The sequence below is a fragment of the Microtus ochrogaster genome, linkage group LG10, assembly GCF_000317375.1.
Source record: "Microtus ochrogaster isolate Prairie Vole_2 linkage group LG10, MicOch1.0, whole genome shotgun sequence".
In the NCBI taxonomy this organism is placed as follows: domain Eukaryota; kingdom Metazoa; phylum Chordata; class Mammalia; order Rodentia; family Cricetidae; genus Microtus; species Microtus ochrogaster.
The window spans coordinates 6,568,435-6,582,060 of record NC_022035.1 but is presented as its reverse complement, the minus strand read 5'-3'; positions in this window follow the sequence as shown (position 1 = coordinate 6,582,060).

The following is a 13,626-nucleotide window of genomic DNA, read 5'->3' as shown; positions in this document are numbered from 1 at the left end:
AGAAATCCAGCACTTTAATAAAACCTGAAATATTTATAACACTCTAGCTATGACTTCTAAGATAGTGAATAGATAGCAAGAAATTAAATATCCTTGTCTTGCCTATGATTTTAGTGAAATTGCTTTGAGTTTCTCTGTTTAAGCTTTAGATAACTTATAAGCTATCTGAATATTACATTTCCCAATTTCTTCTCTGTTTTTTATGAATGCTACTAAATTTATAATTCATTGGCATCAAGTAGTGTTACAAATTATAGCTAAAGTAGAAAATTTGTGGTTTTTTTTCTGGGCAAATTATATTAAGCAATATACCTTAATTCCTTTGTGGATGTTGTCAAAATAAGTTCTGTTTAAAAGTTCTCTCCTGCAACTCCCAGTTCTTCACTTCTCTAGTTCACAGACGTTATCTGAACTATTAATTCAGTAGCTTACGCTTCATGACAAAACATCAAACTTTGTCACCAAAGAATATCTGCTGAGAATTCATCTATTTTTTTCTTTAAATATCAATGCTTTGGCTCAACCCATGATCAATCAAACTGAAATTAATGGGTTTAGTCCTAGGCATAAATATTTCTTTAAAACTCATTGCCGTTCTTTCTCACTTTTAAGCAATTTTGAAAGTAGCAGCTCTATAATATGGCCAGGAATGAGACGTTTTTGGAATATGATGATATTGGCAGTAGAATATATGCACACATCTATGGTGTATCCAGAAGAATTTTAAAGCAATGCGACAATTTGGATCCTGGCTTAATTTTGAACATAGACTGACAGCCTGGCAATCATAATGAATTATAGTAACTTGCATGGAAGCATTGTGATAATGTGGCAATTAACCAGGCAAATCATTACATCCATTTTTACTCACAACTGAACGGAGCATTTGAATGCAGTTTCCAGGGGTGAATAATGGATCTGCCAGCCCATTTGACTCATACACCATGTGAGTTAATCAATTTTTTCCTATCAGTAGCTTTGAGATGAAATAAGCTTCAGATGATTAAAAATAGAAATTGTTTACTTTTCATGATACTTATTTATTTTATGTGACCATGTGTATGTGGTAGGCACGTGGGTGTAGGTTAGAAGACTAGTTGGAAAAAATCACCTCTTTCTTTCTGCAGTGTGATTCCTGAGGGATAGATTCAGGTCAGCTGACTGAGTCAGCCACTATTCCCTACTGAGCTTCCTCGGCAGTCTCTATAACTTATCTCCTAAGAGTTGAAACTTATTTTTTGAAGTCAATTTGTAACAAATGACATTTTTTTCTCTCTTTCAGAAAAATCCTAACTCCCAAACAATGAATACCAATAATAACTACTTTGTATTGATTATGTGCCAGGTGTTGAACGATGTGTGTAATTTTATCATCAGGAATTATATGAGGAGTGGGTAAAATTAGGAAAAACCAAATGTGTTTTCTGAGTATTCACATCTACCATGTGAATACTACAGACACAATGTATAGTCAATTAATCTGCCTCCGACGTTTATTCCTTCACCTCTGCACTCATGGTTTAGAGAGCGATGGTTACTGTTAACTAGCTAATGTTCCAATCCATACTCAGACTCTTCACTGTTTTAAAATATAATTCTTTTCATAAAAACAAAAAGAATGTAGACTGCCATTGTATATACAATGCAAATATGCATATGCCAAATATACAGGATGCATGTGAATATTATTTATATTACATATAAATAGATTTTAAGTTATTTCAACATTTAAGCTGGATGTTTAACATCATATATAAAGATATGCAGTTTTACTCTCTGTACGTTATTATTATTATTTTAAATACACAAATGCTTGTTAAAAATAAGATAAATCTTTGTGTATTGCTTGGCTAACTATATAAACCAATTTTATTTCATTTATTTAACCTTCTGTGCTCACAACTACTTGTTTTGTTTATTCCTAGATTCCTCACAGCAAATCACTTATGTCCATATTCCTAAATCTCAAGAATTTCTCAACATATTCAAATCATCAAACAAAAATAACAACTTGGATTATCTTTAGGTTTTTGTATCTATGTCTTTTCAAATTCACAGTTTTCTACACAGCATAATTTTTTAAATAAAGAAAACATATTTTGCTATTTTTGTTAAATAAGGAATAGATTTTCCCACATAGCCTCCTATATATTGTAATTTTAGATTTTGATAGGCTATTCTTTCTTTGTTTTCTTCTTTAAATTGTTTTTATTGAGCTATACTATCCATTTCCTTTCCTCCTTCCTTCTCTCCCATCCACCCTCTCCAGTGACCTCTATGTACCCAAATTACTCAGAAGATCCTTTCTTTTTCACCTTCCTATGTAGATCCTTATAGATATGTCTTAGGATCCTCTTTGTTGTCTAGTTTCTCTGGGGTAATGACTTGTGGTCTTGTTTTCCTTTGCTTTATATGTAAAAGCCACTTCTGGATGATTACATAGTATATTTGTCTTTCTGGGTGTGAGTTACCTCAATCAATATGTTTCCTTCTAGATCCATCCATTTAAACATTAAAAGGATGATATATTTTAGAAAGCTGTCCTTTCTTCAGTTGTCCTCATAAGGAAATATATATTTAATTTTTAAGTGCATTTAGAAACTCTTGGTGAACATCACCTAAAGGCAAGCACTAAGAAGTTCCAGATAACTACCTTGTCTTTTCTTCATTTACCTTCCTAGAGCAAAATGCATAGCACGTCCTTATTAGAGTGTTGACACATGTAAAAAAATTCAGTGATAAAAAAATTTAAATAAAGAAGGCTTCTTCAACAAATACGGCTGGCTTAAATGGATGTTAACATGTGAAAGAATGCAAATAGATCCATATCTATCCCCATGCACAAGAGTAAGTACGAATGGATCAGAGATCTCAACATAAAACCAGCTACACTGAACCTCACTGAAAAATAAAAGTGAGAAGCAGCCTTGAAAGCAGGTGCACAGGAGACCACTTGCTAAATATAATACCCATAGCACAGACGCTGAGAATAAATGGGACCTGCTGAAATTGAGAAGTTTCTGTAAAGCAAAAGACAGAGTCAACAAGACAAAGAGGAGCCTACTGAATGGGAAAAGATCTTTAGCAACCCTACATCGGACAGAGGACTGATCTCCAAAATATATAAAAGACTTAAGAAACTAGACATCAATTACCAAATAATCCCATAAAAATGGGGTACAAAACTAAACAGAGAATTCTCAACAGAAGGATGGCAAATGACTGAAAGACACTTAAGGATTGGCCCAGCATCCTTAGCCACCAGGGATATGTAAATCAAAATAACTCTGAGATACCATTTTAGACCAGTCATAATGACTAAGATCCAAAACACCAATGACAGTTCATGCTGGAGAGGATGCAAAGTAAGAGGAGCACTCCTCCATTGCTGGTGGGAGTGGAAACTTATTCAGCCACTTTAGAAATCTGTATGATGGTTTCTTAGAAAATTGGAAATCAGTTTACTTCAGTACCCAGTAATATCACTCTTACGTTACAGGGCTTTAGAGAAATTTCAGGTAACTGGTATATAGGTAAGAATAACAAATAATTGCCACAATTTCTTTAACTATTTTGCTTATTTTTCAATTTTAAGGTGTTGATATTTAAATCAAGAAAAGCAAATATACTCAAAATCAAGTCTGAAATACAAAACAGGCAACAGATCCTCTTTATATTCTTATCTCTTTTGTTTAAATTCACTTTGCTATTGGAGGAAGCAAAGAATACTATCCAAAATTATTTAAATTAAAAAAATATTATTTTAAATGATAATAAAAAAGCCTGGACTTAACATTATGAGACAAGGAACATCCAAATACACCATTGAATTTATTTTGTGTTGGTCAAATACTGCTGAGCATGGGTCTTACCACAGCAAGGCCTGTGTGGATGTCCAGAGACAGGCCAGCCACCTGAGTCTGTCACGGTCTCTGAGGGCCATGCTGGAGCTGGGTCCATACAGTTTTGAGTGTCCTGTACTGTTTCATGTCACCCCATGCCATGGTGACATTGAATGCTTTAGCTGAGGGTCATGTTTGGGTTTGTAGCTCTACTGTAGCCAGCTTTTTTGTTGGTGTTTGAGTTTCCAGTTATCCCTTAAAGCCATGTGGACTCCTGAGGTCTGGGGTCATGTTAGTGTCCGAGGGCCATGCACTGCCCTCTGGGGCAGTGGTGACATCCAGATCTGGCTGCTGCTCAGAATTATGTCTGGGTCTGCGTGGCTGTGTTCTGTGTTGAAGTCTGAGGTACTTGTTGGCACCAAAGGTCACACAGAAACCTGGTGTTGGGTTGTGGCTTTGTTGGTGTCCGGGATCCATGCTCCTGCCAGAGCCGTACTGATCTGAGCACCGGTCCTACAAGCTGGAGCCAGAATTTTTGTCTGGGCCAAGTTGCTGCCAAGGGCTATGTTAGGGTCTGTGGTTGTAGCTGGGGTTTGTCTTGATGTCTAGGGCCCATGTTTCTTCAGGGAACCATGTGTGATGAAATCAGAGTGCAATGCTGAGCCAGTCCCTCTGATCAAATATATTTTCATGAAGAAACTTTTTTTTTCAATAAATAAAAAGAACTTCATTATTCAAAAAAGTTATATCAAATACTATTGCTAAATTATGTACAGTGCAGCTTTTGCTTGCAAAAATTAAAGGTAGATTATTTAATTTTGAATTTGACTGTGGAAGAGCTATTTGGAATTATAAGCAATATTTAGCAAATCAAAATTATTTAATTAGAAACAGGTTTGAAAAAATGTGCAGAAACCTAAAGCATTATTGTGTTTAGGTTGTAGAAATTAGAGACTAGTTTATATCACAGTTCTCAGCTCCGTAATTTTCTCCAGCCTCTTTGCTGTGATCAATAAGGACAGTGAGCATGAATAATGCTTTGTGTTACTTTATCGAAGTAGAATGTCCTAGCATCTGACTGTGATTTGTTCATGCACACATGTTCTCTTTAGGATATTATTAGGTGCAGGACTAAAGTAAAGAGGTTTTTTTGTTTGTTTGTTTGTTTGTTTGTTTGTTTTTTTTGAGGGCACAATCAGAGGAAACATCCTAAAGAAATGCTTTCAGGATACCATGGCCTCCAAGAAACCTGTGGAGTAGCAATTCACATGCCACAAAGAAAAATGGAAAATGACACAAAACACGGAAGATATTAAAATATCATATAAACAAGATATTTGTTTTTCCAACAAAGAATCTGAACCCTACAGAAACTGAAGCAAACTGTCTAATATGAGCCAGCAAGGAGAGCCAGAAAGTGAATCTCAAGGCACAATAAATACAATATATAAATATATTTATATATAATATGATGAAATGTAATTAGTTCTAAAGCTTATGTTCTGACAATTCATCTAATTTTTATGTGTTAACTAACTGAATTGCAAACAGCTTCAAAACAGTGTCATATGTAACAAAATTCAGTTAGGATATCTAAATAAAAAAATTCAAACCTATTATACATTAATTATTCTAATTATTATCACCATGGCATGGTGAGAATGTACTTTTTCTTGCTGCAAGCTCATATAATAATTTTTTAAAATATAAGAAAAATAGTTTAAAATCTGATTAGATTAAAAAAATGAAGTTTAGACTATCTTCACTACATATTAGTATATGTCCTGAAGACATTTGCAAACTCTATATAAAGCTTATTAATTTATCTTTGAACTATTTAGTATCTCGGGATATATAAGTGTAGGTGGAGACCCTGCTTTGCTTTCTGGCTGTGCAGACCCAATTCATCATACAGAAACTGTATGAATTACAACAATGTTAGGCCAATGACTCAGGCATATGCCTAGCTAGCTCTAAGGAGAAATTAACTCATTTTTATTTATCTATGTATCACCACTAGGCTGTGGCCTACCAGTAAGGTTTGAAGCATCTTTCTCCTTTGGCAGCTACATGGCATCTCTTTGACTCTGCCTGCTCTCTCTCATCTTTGTTCAGATTTCCCACCTGGTTATATTCTGCCCTGCCATAGGCCACAGCAGCTCCTTTATTAACCAATGGCAAGAAAACATATTCACAGCATACAGAGGGGAATCCCAATCCTATAGGATAAAAATGAATAATATTAACCTGTATTCATAATATGAAATAACTCATATTTGCAGGATACTGTATGTATTTGAAGTTTATTTTTATTTTGCAAAATTATTAATGAAAATAAAAATAACTTTAGTGTTCATATATAAAAAGTTTAGAATTATTTTTTCTTTTATTTTTAACTGTTTTCATCATGAAACATTTACAGTTTCTGCTTGATAGTGTGACATATATTATATTAGTGGGATAATATATCATTTTAACATTTAAAATTAGAAATAGAATATAAATTCTAGGGAAGTTTGTACAAATAAAAAGCATTTCAACTCTCAGAACAAGAAAGGATTTACCTAAAAGTCAATTTCTAAAATGTCTTCAAGAAACAGCTGGGGTTGTGGTGTTGCAATAAACTCATGGGATGCGTAAGAGGACTTATATATGAAAAGAAAAACATAGCTAAAGGCACTAATCATTTGAGGAAAAGAATAAAAACACCACTGAAGGTCAACATTTACCTGTCAGCTGTCTTTCTAGGTCTTCTTTGGTGAAAATGTTTACTAAACTTAGCATTCTGTAATCACCTCCATTACTTATCCTAGGGCAATGAAAATAGAATGTTCAGTTTTTAAAGCTTCACTTTCTCATTGAAAGTAATAATAGTAATACATTGTCAAGCTTGAATTATGATCTCCTCCCCCAAATAAAAGCAATCATCAACCTTTAGAGAGAATGGATCTTACCTAATCTTCAGTAACAAAGCATTCCAAGGAAGTTCACATCACTTAGTTTTAAAAGCCGAGACACCTTCAAGGCAAAATGGCTCTTACTACTCCCTGGAAAGCCTCAATTCTAGACCTCATCTATTTGATATAATCTTCTGGGGTCCGGAGATTTAGAGTGTACTATGGAACTGTTGTTTTTCTTGGCCTAGAAAATTGGCTAAATAGACAACATGTTCAGGTGTCAGTAATGAAGAGAGATTGGATTTTTAAAAGAGATAAACTGGTTTCTGAGGAAAAGTAATGGTTCTATCCTCAGAGATGGAGGTGGCTGATATTGTTCTTGTCAGTGGAATAACTGAAGTAAATTTTTAGAACTAGGTTTTCTAGGGAGCTCCATCACTAGGAATTTACAAGCTGACTGCGTGCTTCAGAGTGTTTATCCCCCTTTGCATGTAAGGTAGATAGTTTATCTTTAATGAGACAGTTGAAAAAGAGTCTTTAAACTTCCTATATATCTTTAATATTTTCAAATATTGCATTCCTATATAAAAGTCGAGGTATACATATTCACATATACTTATATCTCTGTGTGTGTTTGTTTGTGTTGCATCAAAAACCACCCATTTGCTGCATATTTCAAAAATAAAATGTTACATGTTATAATATATGTACGCATTAACTTATGTTTATAAAAAAGGGATCCTTTTGCTATTGTTACATTTTTAGAATGGCAGCTATAACTTCTATATATGGAAGCAAATTCAATTGTTTTTAATATTAAATTTCAATTTTATAGTAAAGGCATATCCCTTGTTGTCCATTATGCCTTACAAAGAGGTCAGTCTCAAGAAGAATAATTTATGCTGTATAATTTACTACTTAAGATAAAACATTTGTCTATCTGCTCAGATGTGGCTCACACAAAATGACTCACCAGGTGAGATCTATTACTTGCAATCTAATATGGAGATTGTATATTTTAGATTTAGACGTAATCTCCATATTAGGAACATGCTTGAATCTTCTTTCAGTACATTGCAATATAGTCCCTGTTTGTTCATTTTTTGATATGTCCTAGAAACTATCCATGTTACCAATCTTTCAAACACTGTTTTGAATGGAAGTAATTTATTAATTCAGGTACTTTTTGGCAAATATTTGGGTTGTCTATTTTTCAAATTTCTTTATCATATTTCTTAACAAGCATAGAAATAAATATTCATGAAAATTCTTAGTTATCTGAGAAGCTATTCAGTGATATAGTATTGTATATTAGCAATCTGGACAATTAGCAGATAATCATGTATAAGTCTGAGACAATTATTTAATTTTATCTTTTAAAATTATGATTGAAAATATGTATTCTAATTTTAAAATTTAATGAGTAGAAAACATGAACATATTTTACTGTTTGCATCTCTGTATTCACTAATTAGTAATTTCTTGTCTTTGCCTTTTCTTTTATTGAGTATTCATTTTTCTCTTGTTTTGCAAAAAATTCTAACTGGCTAAGGATAGCACCACTTGTTTAATTTTAGTTTTCATTTTTTTGATTCCATTTTTGTTGACTATTCTTGTTTTTATTATAAGTTCTTCTGTTCTGTTGGAAAATTCCTGTCACTTTATTTCCATGTTGCTATTATTATTGCCTAAAAAAGCTTTGGCATACAGGGCCATTCTTGCTCTGAGTCCCAACATAATTTATGTAGTGATAGTTTTGTTATTTAGTCTTTGAAAATGTATACATGTATGTAATACATTTTAACCATATCTACCTTCACTCCCTATCTCCAACTCCTCCAATCCCAAGCATATCTACCTACATATTCATAAATTAAAATATAATAACTTACTAAACTCAATTACTGTCCATTGCACATTATTCCCCCCCAAAAAAAACATCAAATGTCAGTATTTTCTCTCTTAGGTATGAAGCCCTTCTCACTGCATTCCAAAATTGTTTCTTTTATGTTCAATATTAGTTTTATAATTTTCAACATGTAGAATTTATTTACATCCTTTCTACCCCTCCACATCCAGTCCACCTCTTCCCTCATCCTCTCATTCTCTTTCAAATTCAAGACCTCTTCTTTAATTGTTTTTTTGCATATATACACATATTTACAAATGCCCAGTTTCTGTTCAGGGTGGGCCACATGTATATGTGTTTAAGGATGACCACTTCAGAGCAGATAACCTCTCAGGAGGCTGGTACTTTGAGAAAACTGATTCTCCCTCTTTCAACACCTCACGTAGTGGTGGGTTCCTGTAGGATTTCACCATCTGGATTGGCATCTCAATTAACATTTTCATTTTGCAAGTCTATTATTTTTTTGCCAAGCATAGACTTGAGATTTTATGACTACAGCTTCCATGTCCTATATGGAACTCACTATTTCTTGCATAAGATATCCTGGTCCTCAAGTAGGTAGAAGCCTTCCCATTAGCAGTGGGGAAGCATCCATCACTGGAAGTACAGAAACTACTCCCACTGAGATGATTTCTATTGTAAATGAGGCCAAATCCTGGTTGACTCATTTATGTACTCTAACATGTGTTGGTTTCTTAAATTGTGAAGAGAAGAATTGCACATGTCCTTGCAGAGGATAAAAGCTCCCTTGATCATCTCTCCACAGTATAAATCCTAAAAAAAGTGGTGTCTTTCCATGTAACTTCAAAGCCTCAAGAATGAAGATGGGGAGGGGCAATAGTATCTGTCAAAGGATAAGTGATGGGTGTTCCAACCCAGCTACCTGTAGTGAAGGCCTAGTGTTTCCCTTCCTGTTCTGTTAGCATATTAGAAAGGGAACATATGCTTAGGTGCTTTGGGGAGGGAACTCTGTTTCATTGAACATACCAATTCTAAAACTCAGTTCGCCTGGAAACACCCCCATTTTTTTAACCTGGGTACTCTGTCATAAAGGAAAAAACAATTATTGCCTAAAAAAGGCCAAAGATTTTTTATTTTTAAATTTTAGAAGTCAGTGAGGTTGTTTGGAGGCATTATAAGGCCTCTCATAGGAAGATTTTAATACAAATTTTTTACAGCAAAATTCATTCATCCTTCACACAAAAAGATAAACACAACTCATTTTTTTTGAGACAAAATTGAGTTATTAGTTCACCCTTATGAGGTTAATACTCCATTCACCTTCTTTAATTTCTTCTATTTGTATTTAAACATTTCATTCTAGAGACCACAGTGTTGTTAAATATATTCCTATGTATTTAATAATTTTTGTTCCATTATAGATGTTATTATTTCTTATGTATTTTTATTTTTTCTGACATATAAAATACACTTTTTGCATAAATACATTGTAATTATTATTATTTTCATGAATGATCCCATGTTTTTCTTTTAGAATGTTTTATTAGAGTGTCAACTTCAGTTGTTTATACATTGATGTCCTCTTCTGGGCTAAGCAACATTGGTTTTGCAGAGAGCTATTAGAGAGAGCAAGCTAGAATGCTAGAAAGAGGGGGAATGAAGGAAGGCTAGAAAGATATGAAGGGAAACTGGCAGAGAGGGAGAGAGTAACTTGGAAGTGATCTACTCTTAATTCGGTGTCTGTCTGCTGCTCTGTTCCATTATTCTGACCTATAGAGATGTAGGTAACTATTCCCCAAATAGTGCAGTGGGAGATGCAGCTCACTGGCTTCTTAAAGGCCACTTCTATCCCTGAGTAAATGTGCTAAGTTTTTATTTTATTTTAATTAACTTGCATTTATTCAGCAAACAAAATAAAGGACTTCATCATAACATACATATTCTCTGTGTCACCATAGGTCCATGTTCACATTCATTCTTCCACTGACCCCATTTTTCCAACAACTCAATTATACGTAATTTATTCCCAATACTGGAGGCTTGATTTAATGACAAGACATATCCAGCTTAGTTTCTGGTTCCCCCGTTATTTAAAGATTTTATTTAGATTACCTTCACATATGTATATATTTTAGGAAGCTTCTGCTGTATTCGGTTTAATACTACCCCTCAAATGGCACTTGATTTTAGCTGTTTCTCCTTGCTTATTCCCTCTCTCACAGTTCTACAATATTATGTATCAGTTAAGTGCCATTTTATCTAATACCAGAAAAATACCTTAACTTTTTTGGGGTCTTGTTCCCTGAATTAAATCACATTTGTAGATGCTTCACCGAACAATATTTTTCAAATATAACCCATATATAGCAATCATATTTAAAAATAATTTTTTTGTAGTTATGAACCATCTGTTCAATACTGATAAGAAGTTCAATAAAGGAGGCTGTAAAAATCAAAACTGTTAAATATTTGTTAATTATCTAACACATTTCTTAGCTTACTGGGTACATTTAACGATCCAATACATATTTCAAGGTATATGTGGAAATTGTGCATTTACATTTAAAAGCACATTTTAAGAAATCCTTCAGTTATGTTCTCCTAATCCAAATTTTTAAGCAAAACATTTATTGCACTGAGTCTGATCTTTCACTGTGAATACAATTTCTGTAAAAGTAAGACAGACAATTTCTATCTGAAAAAAATCTTAAAAGTACATTGTATATTAAAAATCACTGAAGCATTCTGGGCTAAGCTGTTCATAGACTAGTTTAACGTTTTCCAAAATTATCAGTAAATTTAAGAGTCATTCTAATTTTCTCAGCCATTATATTAAATTCCAGTAACTCCTGAAACAAATGTAACTGGTCAGTGAGGCATAAAATATCCAGGTCAAGCAGATCAGAACAAAAATGTTTTCTGATTCTTTGTGTCCGTACTTCACAGATGCCCTATTCCATGAGCAATACCTCTGTTTCACGTCTAACATTGCTTCTCATTGTCAGCTACATAAGCATGCTTTTAAGAGGTAAAAATAGCAAAGAAATAATGGAAGAACATAACTCAAAGGGTTAATGTGTGTCTATCTTTATTTATGGCTAGACACCAAATATGAGTGAGTACATCCCATGTTCCTCTTTTTGGGTCTGGCTTACCTCACTCATAATTCGCCATCCTAGAGAAGCTAAATAAGAAGGTGAACCCAAAGAAAAACATATAGGCATCCTCCTGAATATTAACCGTCATCAGGTGATGAAAGGAGACAGAGACAGAGACCCACATTGGAGCACCGGACAGAAATCTCAAGGTCCAAATCAGGAGCAGAAGGAGAGAGAGCACAAGCAAGGAACTCAGGACCGCGAGGGGTATACCCACATTCTGAGACAATGGGGATGTTCTATCGGGAACTCACCAAGGCCAGCTGGCCTGGGTCTGAAAAAGCATGGGATAAAACCGGACTCTCTGAACATAGCGGACAATGAGGACTACTGAGAACTCAAGAACAATGGCAGTGGGTTTTTGATCCTACTGCACGTACTGGCTTTGTGGGCGCCTAGGCAGTTTGGATGCTCACCTTACTAGACCTGGATGGAGGTGGGCGGTCCTTGGACTTCCCACAGGTCAGGGAACCCTGATTGCTCTTTGGGCTGATGAGGGAGGAGGACTTGGTCGGGGGAGGGGGACGGAAAGGGAGGCGGTGGCGGGGAGGAGGCAGAAACCTTTAATAAATAAATAAATTAAAATTAAAAAAAAGAAAGGCTATCCCAGCATGTGATGGGCATCTCCCAGGGCTACTGGAGTTTCTTATCTTTGAGCGAGTGAGCTTCTTTGAAGACTGACTCTCCGAGTAATATCCTTAGTAAATATAAGGATTATGCCAGAAAAAAAAAAATGTGTGTCTATCTGCAACTTAATTTTTATTTTACAATTCTCATTTCATTTCCCCGAATCTAAAATACCTTGGCATTAGACACACGTGATAGAAATGAATTGACATCTAACAAATTGTCTTAAACATAGGAACATTAAAAAATTCACATTTCTAAAAATGTGTTTTGTTTCATGAACTGTGTGGTCATAATGCTAAACTCAGGAGGTAAAAAGTAAACATGCTTTGGGTTAGCCTATGAAAATAGGTGTGTTGTGACTATATCTTTTGTGACTATACCTATCAATTTTCAAGTCTAAAATTCTGTATTACTCTAAATATATATACAAACACCTTAAAAAGAGCCTAATTTTTTTTCATAAAAATTATTGAGGTTTCTCACTGACCTTCTTTCTGGTTTATATTTCTAGATTAATATCTTTTTTTCTAATTTAACTTTTAAAAATTGATTCTCTGTGGACTTTACATCCTATGTTTGCATCCACTCATCTTCCCATCCCTTTCATTCTTCTCTCTGCCTTTGCAATCTCTTCTAGGGATAAAACAAAATAAAATTTAAAAAAAAAAGAGAAAAAAAATTAAAAAGAAAGATCTTGTGGAAGCTGTAGTGTGACTTAGTGAGTCACACAGTACACTCTTTAGCTCATCTGTCATTACTTGTAAGTGTTCATTCCAGTGAATCATTGGTCTGGTTCCTGGCCTCTGGTTTTTGCTGCACCATAGATCCTGGACCCTTACTTATCCAAGACTCCTCTTGGATATCCTGTTGTCATCCTGTGTCATGTAGATCCTGTAACTTTGGGTTTGCAAGGCTGGCTCCTTTACATATTCCAGTAGATCATAGATGGGGTAGATGATGGGATGGGCCAGCCTATAACTCTGTTTGTGGGTTTAGGTAGTTGCTGGATTGGTCAGATTGCCCATTCTCCCTCACCTCAATACAAGGGCGAGCGCTCCAACGCTTCCCTGACTAGCTCACACAGCAAGACTGGTTCTTCTGCTTTCATTTCCTCCAGACTAGTTTACCCAAGTCCCCATCAACAGGGTCAGCCCTACTATTGCTCAGGTGAGGTGCAGGGTCAGTTCTCATGAGTGTCGCATTTGATGAGGGACATGGTCAACGCTCTT